This window comes from Acanthopagrus latus, chromosome 12 (genome assembly GCF_904848185.1).
Source record: "Acanthopagrus latus isolate v.2019 chromosome 12, fAcaLat1.1, whole genome shotgun sequence".
Lineage (NCBI taxonomy): Eukaryota > Metazoa > Chordata > Actinopteri > Spariformes > Sparidae > Acanthopagrus > Acanthopagrus latus.
In genome coordinates this window covers 17,916,915-17,929,669 of record NC_051050.1, presented here as the reverse complement: position 1 = coordinate 17,929,669, position 12,755 = coordinate 17,916,915, and positions in this window count along the sequence as shown.

Here is a 12,755-nt window from a genome sequence, read left to right as displayed (position 1 = left end):
AAAAAACATGCATTAAGAACAACTGATTTATATTTACATTTCCCTTATGTCATGGCAGAACAATATTTTTTGCTGGATGATCCCTATCCCTTTAGTTCATTGGGTTTTGAATACAAAAAAAGGGTTTAAAGGGGCGCTATGTTGTTTTGGAGAAGGAATTAAAACTCTGAATGTTTGTATTTACAGTATTAATGAGGTTTAAAAAATATAAACTCAGATATTTTTGCATAACTGAATAAACAAGCTGGTCTCAGAGGAAGATAAGGTCACCAGAACACTGTATGAAGCTGGAAAGGTGGCAGGGTCCGCCACATATGCTGTGTTTGCATAAGGGTGTTTTTGTTTGTTTGATTAATTTATTCAGTCAGAGTTTGTTTATTTGGTTTGTTTAGGTGGAAACAAATGAGTCAAAGAAGATCTGACTGCCCCCCAAAAACCACATAGTGCACCTTTAAGTTTGGTTTGTCTTTTGTTGTTGTTGTTGTTGTTGTTGTTGTTGTTCGTTTTTTTTTGTGTGTGTTTTTTCAGAAGTGATGATTTATTGTTGTTTTTTTTAACTGAAATTCAATGAAAATTCTCTGGAACGTAATATAGGGCAAAGTCATAGAGTCTGACGTGGGTTAGAAAATACCATAATATAGACATTTAAAATGACATTACTGTCATGATTACAAATCAGCTTTAAATACAAGATAAAAATCCATTCACCATTTGTTCAAATTCATTTTCTTTTTATTCTGTCTAGTTCTCTGAGTGTTTTTGCTCAGCTGTTTACTTTTGTGTTATGTTGCGTGTATTTATTTATTTTTTTATCTTCACAAGTAATTGTTTTTTTAAAATTCATTCACTGGCATAATCTGTGTAGCACTTTGGGTTCCCATCGTGTATGAAATGTTCTACGTAAATTAATTTCACCGTTTCTCGTGTAAAAGCGTCAGCTGATGGAGCCCTTCTTACATCTTCTGGAAATGCGTTACATGATTTTACAGCAAAAAAGTCCCTCTTTTTAGAAAAACACTTTAATGGGAATACATTCACCATCTTAAGTTATAGGTGTTAATCCAAAAGGCTCAGCAGTGATATATTCACTCAAATATATCATATATTCATTCATATACTCATATATTTAACACCTCTCTCCTGGCTTCTGTTTATAAGAGAAGCTACATGTAATATTCTCAACCTCTCCTCACGTGTCGTCTCTTTCAGACCTGGACTTTGTTCAGTGGCTCATCTCAATTACTCTATTCATTTTATTCAATAAGGACACCAGACCGAGCTTTACTCTGCTTAAAGCCACAGTTTTATACAAACAGTGCAGTGCCATATGATTAAAAAAAAGGGAAGTAACAAGTACAGAGATGACAGGGTAAGATCATTTTCAACATCTTTAAACACCAGTAGTTCAATCTTTATTCAATCTAATTTGATTTAACCTAAATGTAGTTTCATATAATGATTATTCAGAGGAATTCACAGTCAGGAGACGGGGTCATTGTCTACAAAACATCACGGCTCACTGATTTTTACGGTTCAAGCAGACACATTTGATTCATTTATTTTTCATATGACTATTTATATATATATTTTATATCTGTTATTCTTTATTAGTAGCCATCTCTGATCTCACTGTGGTCGGTCCCTCAACATCTAAAGATGGAGATTCGAGAAATTCACTTAAAAAAAAAAACCCCCGAACCCTCTTTGATTGTGGGACGCTTCCATTCAACAAAAAAGCAAGTTTTCATATGAAAGGAATATGAAATCAGAGCGCGGTTAAAGATGAACAAACTACAAATGGAGAGTAAATAGAAAGAAGAGAGATCAGAGGATTCCAGTCTGTCATAGTTTATTAGAAAAGGGGAAAGAGTGTGTGAGTGTGTGTGGAACTAAAAATTCAGCTGGCAGCGAATAATAAACCATTCTATCTTGTGATGTAAACATGAAGGACGTGAACAGTTCTCCCAGGAGGATAATCTAAAGCAGCAGCCGAAACTCTGCCCTTTGTGAGAGCAGACAGACTTCAGAGCTGCAGCCGACGGTTGCGAGAACAAACGTAACATATTCGAAAGAGACGGCGCAGGATGCAAAGATACGAACACAAAAGGACACACACACACATACACACACACACACACACGTGAACCCTGACTTTCATGCTGGATTTCCCCCCGGCGAGCCTCATTGATGTGATTCGGTCTCTCGGATGGGGTCACTGCAGGTGCGTTATTGACTTTTAAAGAAAAGGGCTATCGGGAGTCCACTCAGCAGCTCCTGATGTGAATATTTCAGGGCCTGCGTGGCCCGGTGGGCCGGGCACGGTCATGTTCTCCTCAGGCCACGAGAGGTTGAATCAAACATTCATTATACAGCCGGGAAAGAAGGGAGGCATTAAAAATACAACAGGCTGCCACCAAAAGTCTCCCCGACAGACAACGATGACCGTGTGTGTGTGTGTGTGTGTGTGTGTGTGTGTGTGTGTGTGTTGTTTTTTGGGGGGGAGGCTTGATGAATAGGATGGCTGTAGGATTCGTTCGCCCTCGTACACTTTGTGTTTGGCGGCTCAAAAAGTGAACATGTTGGGATTTTAATAATTCAAGGACAGTAAACCCTTCTGGGTCTTACAGAACATCAAATCCTGTGACGCCTCGAGTCACTTATAAAAAAACATCAGAGAGGTAAGACGTGGTGTTAGGCAGAGCAGAGAGATTTATTCAGCACAGAAAAAAAACACAACAGAAAAGATAAGATAAGTAAAAATACACATTCAGACAAGCTATGTATTTATTAGTTTTAATATGTCTTTCGCATCGTTGTTAATTTGCGTTAAACTAAACTAAGTGCAGTGTGGATGATGGTTTGAAGTTTGACAATTTCCCTTCTGTGGTGTCCCCCAGGGGTCAATTTAAAGTCCTCTTGTATTCTTATTCTTTTGGATAACTCGAACTGAAATGTGGCATTCATTTTCGTTTATTGGTTGTCCCTGCACTCGACTTAAAACAAAAACAATTGTATCTTCATTTTGCATGTTTTTTTCTGATCTGTTGTTGCCTATGTTTGATTTATTTGTTGCTGTTTTCATGGTCTGATGTTATGATCTTTTAAGGACTTTGTGACCTCGCTGTGTTTAAGATGCTCCATTAAATAAACTTCTACCTGCCGTAAGCGAGGAACAAGCTAAATTGAATGGTTTTAATAATAAATCCCGACAAAGCGACATCACAACATCTAATGCGACAGGGTTTATAGTCATGATTTGTTGGCATGGAGACAGCCATCTGCCCTGACTTGGCGCAGGGCCACAATTAAGACCTCATTGCCGCGGTGCTGCTGGAGAGAGGGGCAGCGCTCGGGCTGCATCTCGCCCGGCTCCTCCTGTGTGGAGCTGGCACAAAGTGTTCATGATGGCGCAAATTAACATTTATATTAATTGCAATACTGAATATGCTAATTTCACTCATACGCATTAATCGCTATGAATCAGCACAGACCTTGAACAAAGCAGGTGTGATTAAACACATTTAACACCGCTCGTGTGTGTGTGTGTGCCAACATGCAGAATACCAACATCCAGCAAGCAGAGATGCAGCCAACAGGCGCCGCGTGCACAACTGTTCACCTTGACAAAGGTTGATATGAAATTTTATATTCATCTTTATATTACATGTATCACCTTTGTATTTGAATTAATGTTAATCATTTGTTATTTAATAATATTTCAGAGTCAAATGTTACCTTTCAACTACATTTTTTGCAACTGGGATGATTAGTTGTCAGTTTTGGATTTCACACACCAAACGTATTCAGTTCAAACAAAACGCAACATGAATGAACATTTTATGGATTAAACTACTTCTTTTTGTTTTAGTAAAGGATCTTAACACTTTTATGCTGGCACCTCCATCACATCCATATCCGTCTCTTTAATAGTTACACCAACCATCGTTTTGTTCGAATTATAAGAGAGCAGTGTAGAAGTATATGTGTATGTATTGAAGGGCAGGATTGAATTGTGTCTGTAATCAGAAAACAGAGACTGGTACTGCACAATTCTGTATGAAAAAAATAACGTATAAAAGTGTTTTATCAAGAGAACCAGAACGAAAACTGTTTTTCCAGAGTAGATACTGTTTTAAATATAGAAACTAGGTCTTGAAGCAAACACAAGGACACAAAAACCCTGTGGAGGAAAGCTCAGGCAGGTGCAGAGGCAACACTCCATCACGGAGGAGTCCCTCGCTCTGCTCGCCTGCATCTCTGTGGTATTTCTCTGGGCCAGCCGACACCCTGCTGAGCTGACAACACCAATGTGTCAGCCCATTGTGTGTGTGTGCGCGTGTGTGTTTGTGAGAGCGAGAGAGACGATGTGTGTGAGTGTGTGGGCGTCTGAACATGCAATTGACCGCGAGAGACAGAAACGGAGAGGCAGAGGGGAAGAGAGGCAGAGTTCAATCAATCATACGAGCAGAGAGTTCTACACGCTCAGCCGTGTCACTTTACACTTTGTATACAGTATTCGGTATTTCAGTGGCAGGTCTCATCCTGTGGCCGGGCAAATGACTCTATTTGAGATCACCATGAAGAAAATAGTAGTGCCTGACCTGTTTTTGTGGACGCAACTCACAAAGACAAGCTACCTCTGTGCACAGCAGTGGGGTGTGTGTGTGTGTGTGTGTGTGTGTGTGTGTGTGTGTGTGTATCTAAACCAGTTGAACCCTGCTGTGTATATTTTGGACGATTGCTGAGCATGGCTAGCTAGATTTCAGCAAACCAGCCGGCTCACTGAAGAGTACTGGCCCTGCTAGCTGTGTGGCTGTGCTAGTGATGGCAAAGCGTGTCTGTCCATCCCCAGCAACCCAGTCGCCACAATAAATGTCACCATCTGCAAACTAATGCTATGTTGAAACTTTACATTCCTTTGTGTCACAAGCTTATGTTTCTTTAGGCTAAATTTTGAATCTTGTGACAACCCTGTGCTAATGCTCTGGTTAGGTCGCGGCACGAGAAGCGGTTGGTTAGGGTCACAGGAAGATCACGCTCACGACATTCCCATTCACCTCGGCTGTATTCCACTTTGTGTCTACTGCAAATTAGCAAATATTAGCCTGCTGATGGACTAAAGTAAGATAGTAAACATGGTAAACGTTATACCTGCTGAAATCAGCATGTTAATTCTGGCATTATGACATTAGCATTTAGCTCAAGGCGCTGCTGTAGAGCCAGTGAGGAGAAAATGTCCCGGCTAGGCAGGCCGACTTTGAAGCTTTTAGATAAAATATATATGAGAAGAACAGCGTGTTCTCACCTTAGCTCACATTTCTGTCTATCAGTACACTGCCATTTTGTTGATGGACGCTTGAGACAAGGCATCTGATATTTTTTTAGGCCGACATGTAAAAGGTAGAGGAAACAGAGTCACTGCAAAGTCAATAGCCTCCCACCATGACCCTCTAGTCTGCACTTAACTAAGTGATCTCCAGCCGAGACCGAGAAGGAAATGGGTATTATTGGCTATACAGAGTGGCAAAATGGCTTTTTGGTAACAATCCCAGGAGACATTAGCTCTGATTAAATGAGCAGAGCAAGATCGAGACGCCACGGAGGTTTCGATACTCCAAAACAGTGCAGTGCGGAGTGGAGCAAAATGGCTGTTAAATTCTGAGATGACACGGCAGAAATATCAGGAGTCACGTTTCATCATGTCATCTGTTTTTAGTCTATTGGAGATTGATTTTTTTTTTTTTTTTAGTGTAGACCACATGGGCAGCTGTTCAGTATCCTGCAGCTGAGAGTGCAGAAGAGACGTTGCCGTAGTCAGACTGACAGCTCCCTCTTGTGCTGACGACGAAGGATGACATGCTGACCAGGATGCAGCTGCCGCCAAGAATTTGTGTTGAGCAAAGATTAGCACAGATTAAAGATTATTTAATTGGTAGATACATACTTTAATATTAATACTGATATTTTTATTGCACTTTTCTAGAAATTATGATGTTGCTGGCTCTTTGGTCCCACAGCATATAATATTGTGCTCCCTTTACCACCATAGAATAAATAAAAATAGTCTTATAACATGCATTTTTGAGATTTTAATGCCCATTCTTGTTGTTGATTAAAAACTGCTTATTTTATAATTAAAAATGTAAATACTGCCTCCACCACTGCCCAAGTTAAAGGCAATACCACACTACAAAAAAACTCCATTAAAGGTAAAAATCCTGCAGGGGAAAAACAATAAACTATTTAAGTATCATCAGCAAAATGATCTTAAAGTATGAAAAGTAGTGACGGGAAACACATTTAGTTTACAGTTAAAAGCATGTGTGCAAAGCTATGCACATTAAAAGAGTAGTGTCTATTCCTTCCTTGTATAAAATGCATATTGCAGTGGGAATACGAGAGTTCTTGTAATTTCTCTTTTTGGCCTGAGTTTCTCTGAAACGGCTGACTGAAGGGCAGATTTAATTACAGTGAGCGGGAAAATAAATAAGGGCTATTTAAAATAGATTTAACCTCATTTGTTAAATGACATTTCTTGGTGAGATGTGTTTTGAGCACATTTTTAATTATTAATGCTTTAAAAAAAAGGACAAAATTAGTCATTTTCAAAAAGTGGCTACAGTTTTTATCTGATGTTCATCTATAAAAACAGTGTAACATTTTATAATAATATATCAAAATGTTTTACATTTTCAAAATTAAATTATAGCTTTCAAAAGAAGATGTTTCTGTTTTGTTGTAAATAAATAAATGTATACAGTTTGTTTCGTTAAACTTGTAGTGAAATGGTTTTGGTTTAAGAATGAAAACACTGTTTCATAATCATTTAACTATAGGTTTATAAAAGAAATGTAGTTTAAATTATATGGTTTCAAGCTCGTGAGTGAAAAGGAGACAGCGATGCAGTGTTGTTTTTAATTATATGACATTTACACACTTAATCTGACAGTGTTTTGATTGATTACTCTCAAGCTGTTGAAATGTAAAAACATTCCGTTGCGCTGACTCTTGATAAACGATCCCAACATGAACAACTTTGTCCCGAAGTGACACCTGAATGAATTACACCCTGAACCGAGGATGTAATTACCACTACAACCTCTCTATAATTGCCAGGTATTGTTGATCTTCCGTTTCTGATGACCGAGCTTTGTGCAAGTGAGCTGTTAAAGTTGTGAAATAAGTGTCTTTTGGCCTGTTGCTGCCTCCTTTTTACTCATAGGGAAACCTTTCAGATCACTATCTCTGTTCTTGATCTCTCCGGGTCAATATTACATCACAGGCTTCGCCCTGATTCAGCCTCCATCATTACAACATGCACTTCCTCTGTGATTCTCAACTTGTCATTACCTGAAAGTCAAACACACAGTGAGCGAGATAGAGAGAGACAGAGACAGAGAGAAGAGGTTTTGGCAGTGACCTCTACATAAATTACAGAACGCACAGAGACGTACAATCTGTGAGGTCTTTGTTTCTTTCACCACGCTCGACTTTTATTGTCAGTCAGTTCTTTTGGCACAGGAGCAATTTTAACGGTGGCGACCTGCACAGCCAGCATGATTATAATCTGAATTTCCGAGCCTTTATTTGTGATTAAAACACAACCAGAGAGTGGAGCTGTGGTGCCATCAAATGGAGACATAACACCTGCTGAAGGAAAGGAAACTAATACATCCTGTGAGGCTGTGTGTGCCTCTGTACATCTGAAATGCTGAGAATCAATTAAACATTTTGACAGTTTGGGAAAGCAATATTTTCAGATTTTAGTTCATGGTGAAGGTTATTCAAGTTGAAAAAGAAAGTTTTGAGATATGTTCGGTAAATGCATTGATTCACTTTCTTGCCAACATTCAGAAGACAGCGCAAAACCATTGTCATGACTGTACTGCCGGTTGGTTAGCTTAACTTAGCATAGAGAGTGGAAATGGGAAAACTGCCACCTCCCAACACCTCTGAAGTTCACTATTCAGTGCATAACGATACATGAAGTTTGTGCAGTAACAACTATGGTAGGTTATGAGCAGCAAGACTTCAAGTTGTTGTCCCTGTCTCTAAATAGTCGTCGCTAACCTTCGTATATTACTTTCTCTATAACAGCCTAAATATGAAGCTATCAACAAGTTGCTCAGCATAAAGACTGGAAACCGTCTTTGGTATAAACTGTCTTTATGCTAACATTAAAGCTAACAAGAAATAGCCAATATCATGTGTTGAATACCTACAAAAACATGTGTAAAAACATAGACTTTCAGGTATGGTTTTAGCTAGGACTGTTTCTTTGCCTGGCTCGACCAGAAGTCTTGTCCTGCATAACAAAAAAAAAGACAAAAAAACCCCAGCATAAATCATGCTAATAATTGAGCTATAAATGTGCTAATAGGCAGAGCTTTTTTTTTTAGGCTGGCTGTTTTGTTGTTTCCAGTTGGCTAAACTAAGCTAGTCCGACTAACTGTATGTAGACTGGTGGTGTAAAGTATGTTGTGGGGTGCCCACCCACCAACAACAAATCCAAGCTAATGATCTACACGCTGAAACCAGCAAGTTACTGTAACGCTAACCTGTTACCGAACGGCACATATGTAATCAAGCTGCAGCTGTTGCCTTGTCTTTAGCAGGGGACTTCAGCTACTTTAGTGTTGGGTTAAACGCAGCCCCAGACGATTGTGAAACAGGCCAGAGCATTTTTTGCGAGCAGACTAGAATGAGAATGGGTGCAGCAAGACTTTCTCCGTTGCTATCACAGAGCTGTGGAGATCAATTTGTCCATGCAAGATTAAATCTAAAAATACCAGCTGTCGGCTGAAGCTTCATTTTTAGCAAACAGACATGACTTTGTTATTCACCGTCTTATCTAACTCCAGTAAGTGTTGGGGCCTCACTATGTGGTCCTATCAATAGAGGGGCCTGCATGTAAACCAAAGCCTGACATGCAGCCTCCACACACTGACAAAGCCTGTAAACAAAAAGTGCACCGAACACAATGTCCAGTATGTGATATCCAGGGGTGGTTCCTCATACGGGCAATATGGGCAGCCGCCCAGTGGAGGGGCGGCATGAGAACCCGCTCAAAGGGTTCACCTCTGGACCTCAGCTCTCCCTACTGCCACAGGGTAGCGGTGAAGCAGGGGATTCATTTAATTAGTAGGCTGAAGTCAATCACATCAAGAATGCTTACAAATAAAGCACATTTCATTCATTAGATAGATAGATAGATAGATAGATAGATAGATAGATAGATAGATAGATAGATAGATAGATAGTATTTTGCTTCTTTCTTTTTTAAAGGTATTGAGTTTTGTTTGAATGCTCTGACTCATTTGTTTCCATAGATATTGTTTGTTATTGTTAAAAACAACCTGAACAAACCTGCACCAGATGATGAGAAATAACCAGTTCAGCCTCACAGCTCGGAGAATGAAAGTCCGTCCAAAAACAGTGACACCTGCTGGCCAGAGGCAGCAACTGACAATAGAAAAAAGGCTTTTGATCTGTGGTTTCCATGTGCAAATTATATTCAAATACCAAATTGAAATCACTTCAACAGTTTTCCCTATTTAAATTTCTTAGCTGCAGAAGTCTAACACATGTTTTTCTGCTTGCATGGAGCTGAGCAGCTCAAAGCGATGGAAGCCTGTGTCTCCCTCTGCCACACCGACAACCCAGGCTGGACACGTCTCTGACATCAGACATTTGGTTTACTGAACTTTATATTGATATAAGTCACGCAAACAGACGGGAAAATTTCACAACAAACCTCCACCACCATCCAGAACTCCTCCCATCTGAAGATCTGACAGGTGTGAGACACGGGGAGAGACAGACGCTTCTGGATAGTCCAGAGAGGGTCGACTGTTATCGTTTTGTCCTCACCTCTGACTGGGCTTTGACTCAGGAACCCACAGCCGGGACGTCGAGGTCGGAGACAGTCCAGCTGTGGTTGCCAGTGTGGCAGCAGAGTCTGGTGAGAGAAAGGGAGATATAGGCTTGCAGTCCAGGCTCTATTACAGTGAATGAACAACATTCTCTCCACCCCGTCAATAGACTGTTTTCTTACTGAAGCAGCTCCAGAGGATCAGAGTTCATCTTGACCGGAACAGAGGAGGGCTGTCATTCTCCGCTCCTGATAACACATCCACGTCTTCATGCGCACTATCTCTGAGAAGTTGTTTCCGGTCATCGGCACAGGAAACATGTGTTTAACCTCCCACCGAAGAAAGCAGCAGTTAATGTCTCTGCAACGGTGAACAGTAGGTTAAAAGAGCTTCGAGACAGTGTTGCAGCATTCTACAAAAAAACTGAGCAGATGATAAGATAAAATGGCTCCCTACAGCTTGTCCAGCATAATCTAAGCCTCCAGAAGTCCAGAGATACAAAATTCACAACCTTTTTCAAGTACAAACTCTCACTATAGCTGCTAAGCTAAAAGTGTTGGGTCTGAAGTGAGCACACAAGCTTGACAAGGTTTTTTCAAATCAATGTGTGGTCTCTGAGCTTTGGGAGACTTAGATTATGCCAGCCGAGCTGTACAGAGCCATTATATGTTTGCTTTTTACTTGCCATTCTAGTTAAGTTCGACATCCTTTAACAAGTGTCACAAACTTATTTTGCTTCCATCAGATAATTGTATAGAGAGGTTTAACAACCCGGCAGCCGAGATTGAGGAAGACCTGGAGAAACCTGCAGAGGACAGTTTGTCAAACATCTGAGAGGTGGTCTGCGGTTCATTATCTCGACAACCAAAGAACACACTGGCTCCAGGTCGTGCAAGCTGGGACCACCACCGGTGACACCCGGCTGCTGCATTTCCAGAGGTTTGAAACTAACCCCTCTCTTCTTAGCGCTGATGTCTGAGCTCAGCCTCAGGAGGCAGGGACTCCATGTACCTCTGTGCATGTACATCAGCTCACACGTGCACTCTGCTCCACGTGCCAGCTGTTTCCATTTCAAGCGAGGGCACTAAAGCAACAACGGTTAACATTTAATCCACTGACACCAGCTCAGTGGAAATGCTTGGCACGCGCCGCATACGGCAGGACCCTTCCCGACAACTCGCAGCGGGCTGGAGCCAACTCGTCTTAGTGATGGACTGTATGTAAACCAAAGGGAAAACACAGAGACTTCATGTCACAGAGATTTCTCAACCGAAGCAACAGCAACAGAAAATATACAGACCGGTTCTCTTTGCTGGAAACCACTATAAAACCCATTAATGTAACTTGTTTGCCACCCATCAGTGTAAATGGTGGAATTTATCATTGACTTCTTGTCAAGTTATTAAAAATATAAGTACATTTGGATACGCTCTCATGGGCCTAACAAGGTAGTATGTAATACAGCTACTTGATAAACACCAAAGATCAACCTTATATATTCCATTAGAGAAAAATGTAGGACTTTGCTCTCCACCTTTCTGTTTTCTAATCAGGCCGGACCTCCATGTCCTCAGAACAAAATGTTTGTGCCGAGGAAACTCTTAACAAACTCTCCATACTGTGCTGTTCCCCGCTGTGTGGCTGTTTGTTCTGGTTCCTGTCCGTTTAAAGGGCCAATCAGCAGATAATACCTACTTATCTGCTGTAGGTATCAGCGGGTCGACTGATGTTCATCCAAAGCTCATACCCATGCTGCATGCACACGCACGCACACACACATACACACACACATGCACACACACACCTACTCCTTTGGCTGACTTTATTTTGATCTGTCTTATGAGACCGTTCAGATAGGCATCAGTGGGGCTGCTGGGATATTTAATTTTAATGACCATTAGCTGTTACCATAGTAACAGTAGTACAGTGTCATTAAAAACATCTGCATACTATTTTAAGCTACTCTGCTCTAAACGTTTTGATTGCAACACACAGTTGCACAAAGTCTGATGCAAATATCACTGTCATCTGTAAAAAAAAAAAAAAAAAAACTTTGTGAGCAGCAAATTCCTTCAACTGCAGCTTTCAAATACAACTTCGTTTGCATGTACGCAGTTTGGCTGATGGCTGAGAGTAACAACGACTTGCTTTCGATAACAAGTTGTGAGTATTTTTAATACTTTTTAAAAGAGAAGCAAATAAAAAGTAAGAGGTTACACCCCCTGAGGAACTTGTCCATCACTGCACCAGAGTAACCCTAAAGTGTTTATCGTTGCTCTATATACTTGGCTGCAGCTAGCCACCATTAGCTTATTAGCTCTTGGTTCAGTTGGCTGTGGAGCCTGTGGCTCTAGATTTTGTCCAGGCCGGGACCTCGGTTGAGTTGAGCAGGGCCCCGGTGCTCGTTCATGCTCCTGCCAAAGAGCACCGGGGCCAGGCTCAACCAGAGCTGACCTCCTGAGAGGGAACACGGCTGGACAGGAGATGGAGGACGGCGGTGAAATGGCCTTAACTGGAAATGTTGCCCTTGAAAGGTTGAGACTCAGACAGCTAAATGACTGCACAGTCACACGTTTCACATCAACAGGGTTTACAGTATTTACAGTAACATGATCACGTGTATACAAAGTCATGAATCAGTAAGAAGAAACACAGAGACTCAGGCAGGTATTTAAAACTGTCCACATATTCAATTTTATTAACTCTTTTGGATGCTTCGTGTGAGGATTTATATCTGTTGATGAATACACAAATATAAACAGAGCTTATGACTACATTTTAGTGCATTACAAACCATGTATTGCTTATTTATATACAGCTTATGACTGCCAAATGAGGGGTTGAATTGAGTGGTTGCCTTTGTGATGCCCTCAACCAAAGACA